Source organism: Chiroxiphia lanceolata, chromosome 2 (genome assembly GCF_009829145.1).
Source record: "Chiroxiphia lanceolata isolate bChiLan1 chromosome 2, bChiLan1.pri, whole genome shotgun sequence".
Taxonomy (NCBI): domain Eukaryota; kingdom Metazoa; phylum Chordata; class Aves; order Passeriformes; family Pipridae; genus Chiroxiphia; species Chiroxiphia lanceolata.
The window spans coordinates 105,216,167-105,224,952 of NC_045638.1; the positions used below are offsets into that span (position 1 = coordinate 105,216,167).

The 8,786-nt window shown below is 40.7% G+C and overlaps 1 long non-coding RNA gene across 1 annotated transcript; it reads left to right on the forward strand.

Moving 5' to 3' along the window:
- Positions 1-4,835: 4,835 nt before the first annotated feature.
- LOC116782399 lies at positions 4,836-6,031 on the forward strand. The gene is made up of 3 exons (XR_004355225.1): positions 4,836-4,881; positions 4,968-5,019; positions 5,914-6,031. It is a non-coding gene; the product is annotated as an uncharacterized LOC116782399 (long non-coding RNA).
- Positions 6,032-8,786: the final 2,755 nt, after the last annotated feature.

The following is an 8,786-nucleotide window of genomic DNA, read 5'->3' on the forward strand; positions in this document are numbered from 1 at the left end:
TATGACTTAGTGCAGTGAACTGTGTTGTTATTAATTATAGAACTGTTACTAATGCCCAGAGATGATATTTTAATAAGGTTTAATCTTCCTTTTCCACATTCTAGCGTACGTTATAATTATGTTTTTGTGCATTACTTTGCCTTTGCAGTTTTTATTTACAGACTAAGTGAGCTCTCTCTCCAATAAGTGAGGCATTTATGATGGGTCTGGACAAAGAAAAGTTATACTGTAGGTTGGTACTGCATGGAGGTTAAGATAGCTAATACAACCAAAAAAAGGCCATTTATTTTGTGGTCTAGTCTAGAGCCTTTCTGAAACACTGGACTTTTTTTTGTCCAGCCCTGGTTTTACTCGAAATCATCCTTGTAGCTCTTAAAATATTCACTTGGGCCTTCAGTACCCCTTGTCTTATGCTAAAAGAAATTGTAAAGTCAGGAGGAAGTACTACTCATGGCTCAGTTGCCCTTGCTCAGGGCTAATGCTTTTTAGATAATCACAGAAGAAAACTGGGATGGGACAAATAGTTCACTTCACCTAAACTTCTATTAATACCATTGTATTTACTAGATGTAAATGTCTTAAAGGAAGTTACTTTAGGTCACAGTCCAAAGACTTAGTTCAATATGAGCAGAAACTAGCAAAATATCAATGAAAAATAAATCTATAACCACTCTTCAAGCCCTGTAGTTCAGCTACTGCTACATGTTGGGGCAGCACACTGCTCTTGGGTCAGTTCAAACACGGAGAGAGATCTTGAGTCAGAGATGACAAATTGCTTCTCTGTACTTAAAAGAATCTGTATATGGTTTATTTGGAGTAACCTATGACTAAATCTTGCATAGATTTGCAGAGTGGTGCAGTGAGATAGCAGATGTAATTCCATGGCAAAGCTAGTGACGTCTTTCTAGAAGCTGTTTTTTTGCATTAAGGATATCAGCAGAAAAGGGATACTTCATGCTTTTTTATGTCCATGTTAAAACAAACATCAAAATGGCCTTTAAATGGATTAGGACTAGATTTATGGATTTTCCGCTATGAATATTTAATGTTTTTATTTTAAGCACTGTAATTTATTGATCTTTCCCTTTAAATATCCAGTGAAAAAGAAGATCTAGTCACACAGAGAAATGTGTTGCTGCTATCTGCTAATCCCCCACCAGAAAAGAGAGGAAAAGGAATTGACTGCTTTTTCCTCAGATCCTTTTGTAGTCATTAAGTAACAAAAGAAGCTCGGGAGAAGGTAACTGGAGTAGGGTTTAACTTACTCAAGTTTTTATCTGTTAATAGTTTTTATCATGAGATCTAAGGTTTGAGGTTCTGTGAACCAGCCTCTCCAAGTTTGCTTTCAAAGGCTTGTGTTTTATCTTGCCTTTTTTAGAAGCTGACACAGGAACTGGGCTGAAAAAACAGCAGTTCTAACAGCTGCAAAAGGGAAGGACAGGAGTGCCCTTGTGCTGCCAGACAAGTGTAGAGAACTGAACCCTGTTCCTTCCTGTTTGCTGCCTGCATGTTATGGCTGCCTGGAGAATCAGAGGGACTTGAAGCCCCTGACACCACTCTGGAGACCCTTGCCAGTGCAGTGCTCCTGGTGGCAGCTGCTGCAAGGGGACACATGGTGGCAACTAAGTAGGCCACTGTCCATGTTCATGCATCATATATTAGTAATTTTTATCTTGGCATGACATGATGCTATTTACAGATATGTTGCAAAGCTTTGTCATAATCCCAATTCGAGCTGCACTATGGAATGATTTTACCATATCTTCACTTAACGTTGAATTAATAAGAATGAAAGTAATGTCTGAGTAAGGTCTGAGGAACTTGGAATTTCCCACTTGAGGAAGGAGACTGGATTTGCAAATGCAGAGAGAGTAACTTTTCTGTGAATGGGAAGAAGTAGTTTCTCTGTGGCTGCCCTATGATCAACCACCAACCTACGGTCTCAAGGAACTTGCTGACTGATAGATGTGTTTGCAAAATGAGCATGGCCACAACTAGCAGGTGTGTTGGCAGTGGAATAGTCTGGGAAAACTTATGTAGGTAGGTGATAAATTCAGATAATTAATCATTTTATTAATTATTAATTAATAATATAGATTTTGCTGCACTGAACAGAAGCATATTGACAAAACAGCACACAGACTTGACACTGCCACTGATGCTGCAGGCTTTACTTTGTTCAGAGAATACGGGCTCCATTCCTCATTACCACTAAATCAGCGTAATGCAAAGAACAAACGAAAATGTGAAATATAACATAGATAGTACCTAACACTAGTAAAAATCAATCTTTAGAAGCTACAGTTGGAAACATTAAGAAATTGTCAAGGTGTCCTCTGAATGAGGGCAGTGCCTTCTATGAGGTTTGTGGGTTTTATGAGGAGAAAGCCTTTATGAGATTTTGGGTTTTGTGAGGACAGCGCCTTTGTGAGGTTTATGGGTTTTATGAGGATACCAACTTTATGAGGCATTTGTATGCTTCATGAGAGGACAGGGCCATTATGATGTTTGTGGGCTTTATGAGGACAGGGCCATTATGATGTTTGTGGGCTTTATGAGGACAGGGCCATTATGATGTTTGTGGGCTTTATGAGGACAGGGCCATTATGATGTTTGTGGGCTTTATGAGGACAGGGCCATTATGATGTTTGTGGGCTTTATGAGGACAGGGCCATTATAAGGCTTATGGGCTTTATGAGGACAGGGCCATTATAAGGCTTATGGGCTTTATGAGGACAGGGCCATTATAAGGCTTATGGGCTTTATGAGGACAGGGCCATTATAAGGCTTATGGGCTTTATGAGGACAGGGCCATTATAAGGCTTATGGGCTTTATGAGGACAGGGCCATTATAAGGCTTATGGGCTTTATGAGGACAGGGCCATTATAAGGCTTATGGGCTTTATGAGGACAGGGCCATTATAAGGCTTATGGGCTTTATGAGGACAGGGCCTTATTGAGGTTTATGGGTTTTAGAAGGACAGGGCCTTATTGAGGTTTATGGGTTTTAGAAGGACAGGGCCTTATTGAGGTTTATGGGTTTTAGAAGGACAGGGCCTTATTGAGGTTTATGGGTTTTAGAAGGACAGGGCCTTATTGAGGTTTATGGGTTTTAGAAGGACAGGGCCTTATTGAGGTTTATGGGTTTTAGAAGGACAGGGCCTTATTGAGGTTTATGGGTTTTAGAAGGACAGGGCCTTATTGAGGTTTATGGGTTTTAGAAGGACAGCACCTTTGTGATGTTTATGGGCTTTAGGAGGACAAGGCCATTGTGGGTTTTAAGTGCTTTATGAGATCAGCACCATTATGATGTTTATGGGCTATATGAAGACTGTGCCTTTATGAGGATTATGGACTTTATGAGGATAATGCCTTTATGAAGTTGTGAGAGTCTGGATTTTTATCTGACTGTGGTTTTTGATTGTTGGGTCGAATCAACCCCTTTGTTTGGGGGGAGAAGGGGAGGAGGCCAGGCCTGTCCATGTGGTCTTCAGCCAACATGGCAGCTCAGAAGGCACATGGCCTGTTTCTCTCCTGGAATATGCAATCATATGATCTCTGCTGGTAGCTGTACCAACCTTATTATAACCTCTTTCTCTCTTTGTTCTCTTCTAACCTCTTTCTTTAATCTCTTTTCTTCCTCTTGTGGGTAACTTAAAACTGATGTGCTTTACTTCACTAAGTTTTGTGGGGCTGGTGATTACTGGGTGCTTTTGTTGAATCCTCTCCTTGGTTGGTTGTTACATCTGTAAAACCCTTTTGCCAAAATGCTTATATTCGCAGTAAATCAAAAGTTCTCTTGGGGAAAATCTATGACTTTTCCTCTGTACGTGAATTCAAGGCATCAAAGAATGTAAAGGTTACGCAAGAGGTGGTGTGGGTGAAACTCTCAGAGACTTAAATATAAGTAAACTGATCAAGAAAGCATGTGGCAAAGACCTGGCGCTTTACTGAGCTTCATGGGCTTGATGAGCACAGTGCCATTATGAGGTTTATGGGCTTGATGAGGACAGTGACATTATGAGGTTTATGAAGTTTAGCAGGAAAACACCTTTATTAGTTTCATGGCCTTTATGAGGACAGGACCTTTATGAGATTTATGGCCTTTATGAGGACAGAGCCTTTATGAGGTTTGCGGGCTTTCAGAGGTCAGCACCATTATGATTTGAACGCCTTCATGATGTTCATGGGCCTTATGATGACAGTGCTATTATGAGGTTAATTGGCTTTATAAGGTCAGTGCCATTATAAGGCTTAAGGGCTTTATGAGGACATCACCTTTAAAAGTGCTATGGGGTCAATGCGGAGACAATCACAATGAAGTTTAAGGGGTTTTTGAGGACAATGGCTTTATGACATTAGCAGCTTTATGAGGTTTATGGCCTTTATGACAACACAGCCAATATGATTATGAGCTTTATGAGGACAGTACCTTCATGAGGTTTATGGGCTTTAAGAGGGCAGAGCCTTCATGAAGCACCATTATGAGGTTTATTGGCTTTATGAGGACAGAGCCTTTATGATATGAGATCCATTATGAAGTTTGATATTTCTAAGAAGATCCCATTTATGTCGCATACACCAGTATATTTATGGGCTATATGAGCATATGGTCTTCATGAGGTAAGCCCTATTTGGATGTTTAAGGGCTTCATAAGGACGTTGCCTTTATGATGTTTATGGAGTTTATGAGGACAGTGTCTTTATGAGGCTTGCACATTGTGAGGTTTATGAGATTTACCAGGAAAGTGATTTTGAGGTCAGCAGGATTCTGAGATTTATGACCTTCATGAGGTTTATGGGCTTTATGATGTGAGCCCTATTATGAGGTTTATGGGCTTTACGAGGTCAGTGCTTTTATGAGGCCTGCACCATTATGAGGTGGATGGGCTTTATGAGGACAGAGGCTTTATGACATTCATGGGGTTTATGAGGACATGACCTTTATGATGAGAACCTCTTATGAGGTTTATGGGCTTTATGAAATGAGTGCCTTTATGAGGCCTGCACCATTATGAGGTATATGGGCTTTATGAGGAAGGAGGTTTTATGACGTTTATTGGATTTGTGAGGACATCATGTTCATGATGAGAGTCTCTTTATGAGGTTTATGGGCTTTATGAAGTCAGTGTGTTTATGAGGCCTGCATCATTATGAAGTGTATGGCGTTTATGAGGACAGAGCTTTTATTAAGGCTCTACCATTATGAGGTTTATGGGCTTTAGGACAGTACTTTTATGAGGCTTCACCATTATGAGACGCATGGGGTTTATGAGGTCAACGCTTTTATGAGGCCTGCACCATTATGAGGTGGATGGGCTTTATGAGGACAGAGGCTTAATGATGTTTATGAGGTTTATGAGGATATCGTCTTTATGTTGTGCCTCTTTATGAGGTTCATGGACTTTTTGAGGACAATGCATTTATGAGGCCTGCATCATTACGAGGTGTATGGCGTTTATGCTGACAGAGCATTTATGAAGGCTCTGCCATTATGAGGTTTATGGGCTTTATGAGGACAGTATGTTTATGACGTCTGAACAATTATGAGATGTATGGGATTTATGTTGACAGTACTTTTATGAGGTTCATGGTGTTCCTTAGTACATCACCTTTATGATGAGAGCCCCATTATGAGGTTTATGGGCTTGATGAGGTCAGTGCTTTTATGAGGACTGCACAATTATGATATATATGGGCTTGATAAGGATGGTGTTTTTATGAGGTTTATGGAGTTCCTGAGTACATGGCATTTATGTGAGAGCCTCATTATGAGGTTTATGGGCTTGATGAGGAGAGTGCTTTTGTGAGACCTGGACCATTATGAGGTGGATGGGCTTTATGAGGTCAGAAGCTTTATGACATTCATGGGTTTATGAGGACATGACCTTTATAATGAGAACCTCTTATGAGGTGTATGGGTTTTATGAGGTCAGTGCTTTTATGAGGCCTGCACAATTACGAGGTGGATGGGCTTTATGAGGACACAGGCTTTATGATGTTTATGAGGATATTGTCTTTATGATGAGAACCTCTTTATGAGGTTTATGCAGTTTAAGAGGACAGTGCGTTTATGAGGCCTGCATCATTATGAGGTGTATGGTGTTTATGATGACAGAGCTTTTAAGAAGGCTCCACCATTATGAGGTGTGAGGACTTTATGAGGACTGCGTTTATGAGGTCTGCACCATTATGAGGTGTATGGGGTTTATGATGTCAAACCTTTTATGAGGTCTGCACCATTATGAGGTGGATGAACTTTATGAGGACAGAGGCTTTATGACATTTATGGGGTTTATGAGGACATTGTCATTATGATGCACCTCTTTATGAGGTTTATGGAGTTTATGAGGATGGTGCGTTTATGAGGCCTACATCTTTATGAGGTGTATGGCGTTTATGCTAACAGTTTTTAGGAGGTTTATGGTGTTCCTGAGTACATTACCTTTATGATGTGAGCCTCGTTATGAGTTTTATGGGCTTGATGTGGTCAGTTTTATGAGTCCTGCACCATTATTAGGCGGATGGGCTGTATGAGGACAGAGGCTTTTTGACATTTATGGGGTTTATGAGGACATGGCCTTTATGATGAGAACCTCTTATGAGCTGTATGGGCTTTATGAGGAAAGCACTATTATGAGGTGTAAGGGTGTTATGAAGACAGAGCTTTTATGATGATAGCACTTTTATGAAGTATATGGGCTTTATGAGGAGAGTGCATTTATGAGGTCTGTACCATTATGAGGTGTATGGGGTTTATGAGGTCAGTGCTTTTATGAAATCTGCACCATTATGAGGTGGATGGGCTTTATGAGGACAGAGGCTTTATGACGTTTATTGTGTTTGTGAGAACATCGTGTTCATGATGAGAGCCTCTTTATGAGGTTTATGGAGTTTATAAAGTCAGTTCATTTATGAGGCCTGCATCATTATGAGGTGTATGGCGTTTATGCTGACAGAGCTCTTATGAAGGCTTCACCATTATGACGTTTATGGGCTTTATGAGGACAGTACCATTATGAGGTCTGTACTATTATGAGATGTATGAGGTTTATGAGGTGTGCACCATTATAAGATATATGGGATTTATGTTGACAGTGCTTTTATGAGATTTATGGCATTCCTGAGTACATCGCCTTTATGTGAGAGCCCCATTATGAGGTTTATGGGCTTTATGAGGTCAGTTCTTTTATGACGCCTGCACCATTATAAGGTTGATGTCCTTTATGAGGACTGAGGCTTTATGACGTTTATGGGGTTTATGAGGACATCGTGTTTGTGATGAGAGCCACTTTATGAGGTTTATGGAGTTGAAGAGGACAGTGCGTTTATGAGGCCTGCATCATTATGAAGTGTATGGCGTTTAGGATGACAGACCTTTTATGAAGGCTCTGCCATTATGAAGTTTATGTGCTTTATGAGGACAATGCGCTTATGATGCGTGCACCATTATGAGATGTATGGGGTTCACGAGCTTTGTGCTTTCATGAGGCCTGCAGCATTATGAGGTGGATAGACTGTATGAGGGCAGAGTCTTTATGACGTTTATGGGGTTTATGAGGACATCGTGTTTGTGATGAGAGCCACTTTGTGAGGTTTTATGGAGTTTAAGAGGACAGTACGTTTATAAGGCCTACATCATTATGAGGTGTATGGTGTTTATGATGACAGAGCTTTTATGAAGGCTGCACCATTATGCGGTGGATGGGCTTTATGAGGACGGTAGCCCCTTTTTGAGGTTTGTGGGGTTTATGATAACAGTGCCTTTATGATGGGAGCCCCACTATGAGGTTTATGGGCATTATGAGGACAGTGCCTTTATGAGGTGTACGGGCTTCATGAGCACATTTCCTTTATGTGGCCTGCACCATTATGAGGGGTATGGGCTTTAAGAAGACAAAGCTTTTATGAGGTTTATGTTCTTTAGGAGGAGAGGGTTTTCATGATGAGAGCCCCATTATTATATGTATGTGCTTTATGACTAGAGATCCTTCATGAGGCCTGCACCATTATGAGGCGTATGGGCTTTATGAGGACAGATCCTTTTTGAGGTTTATGAGCTTTGTCATGATAACTCATTTATGAGGTTTATGGGTTATGAGCACAGTGGTTTTATTAGTTTTGTGGCCTTTATAGGGCAGCAGACATTTTATGTTTATGGGCTTTATGGGCACAGCAGCTTTATGAAGTCCGGAGAATTGTGACATTTATGATATTTATGATGAAAACTCCTTTATGTCGAAAGCCCTTTTTTGAGGACTGTAGTATTATGAGTTTCATGGACTTGAAAAATACAGCACCTTCATGGAGTGAGCCCCATTATTAGATTTATATGCTTTATGAGGACATCATCTTTAACAGTTTTTTGGGCTTCAGAAACAAACTGCCTTTATGAGTCCAGTCCCATTACGATGTGCATGGGCTTTAAGAATACAGAGCTTTTATGAGGGTTTTGGTTGTTTTGAGGACACTGCCTTTATCATGAGAGCCCCAATTTGAGGTTTATGGGCTTTATGAGGCCTGAACCAGTATGAGGTGCGTGGACTTTATGAAGTCAGAGCCTTCGTGAGGTTTACGTGCTTTATGAGGACGCCTTTGTGTTGAGAGCTCCAGTTTGAAGTTTATGGTCTTTGGGTGGACGGTGTCTTTATGAGGCCTGCACTCTTATGATATTTATGGGTTTTATGAGGACAGAGTCTTTATGACGAGACCTCCATTATGAGTTCTATGGGACTTATGGGGCAACAGAATCAGGAGGTTTTTGGGCTTTATGAGCACAGCACCTT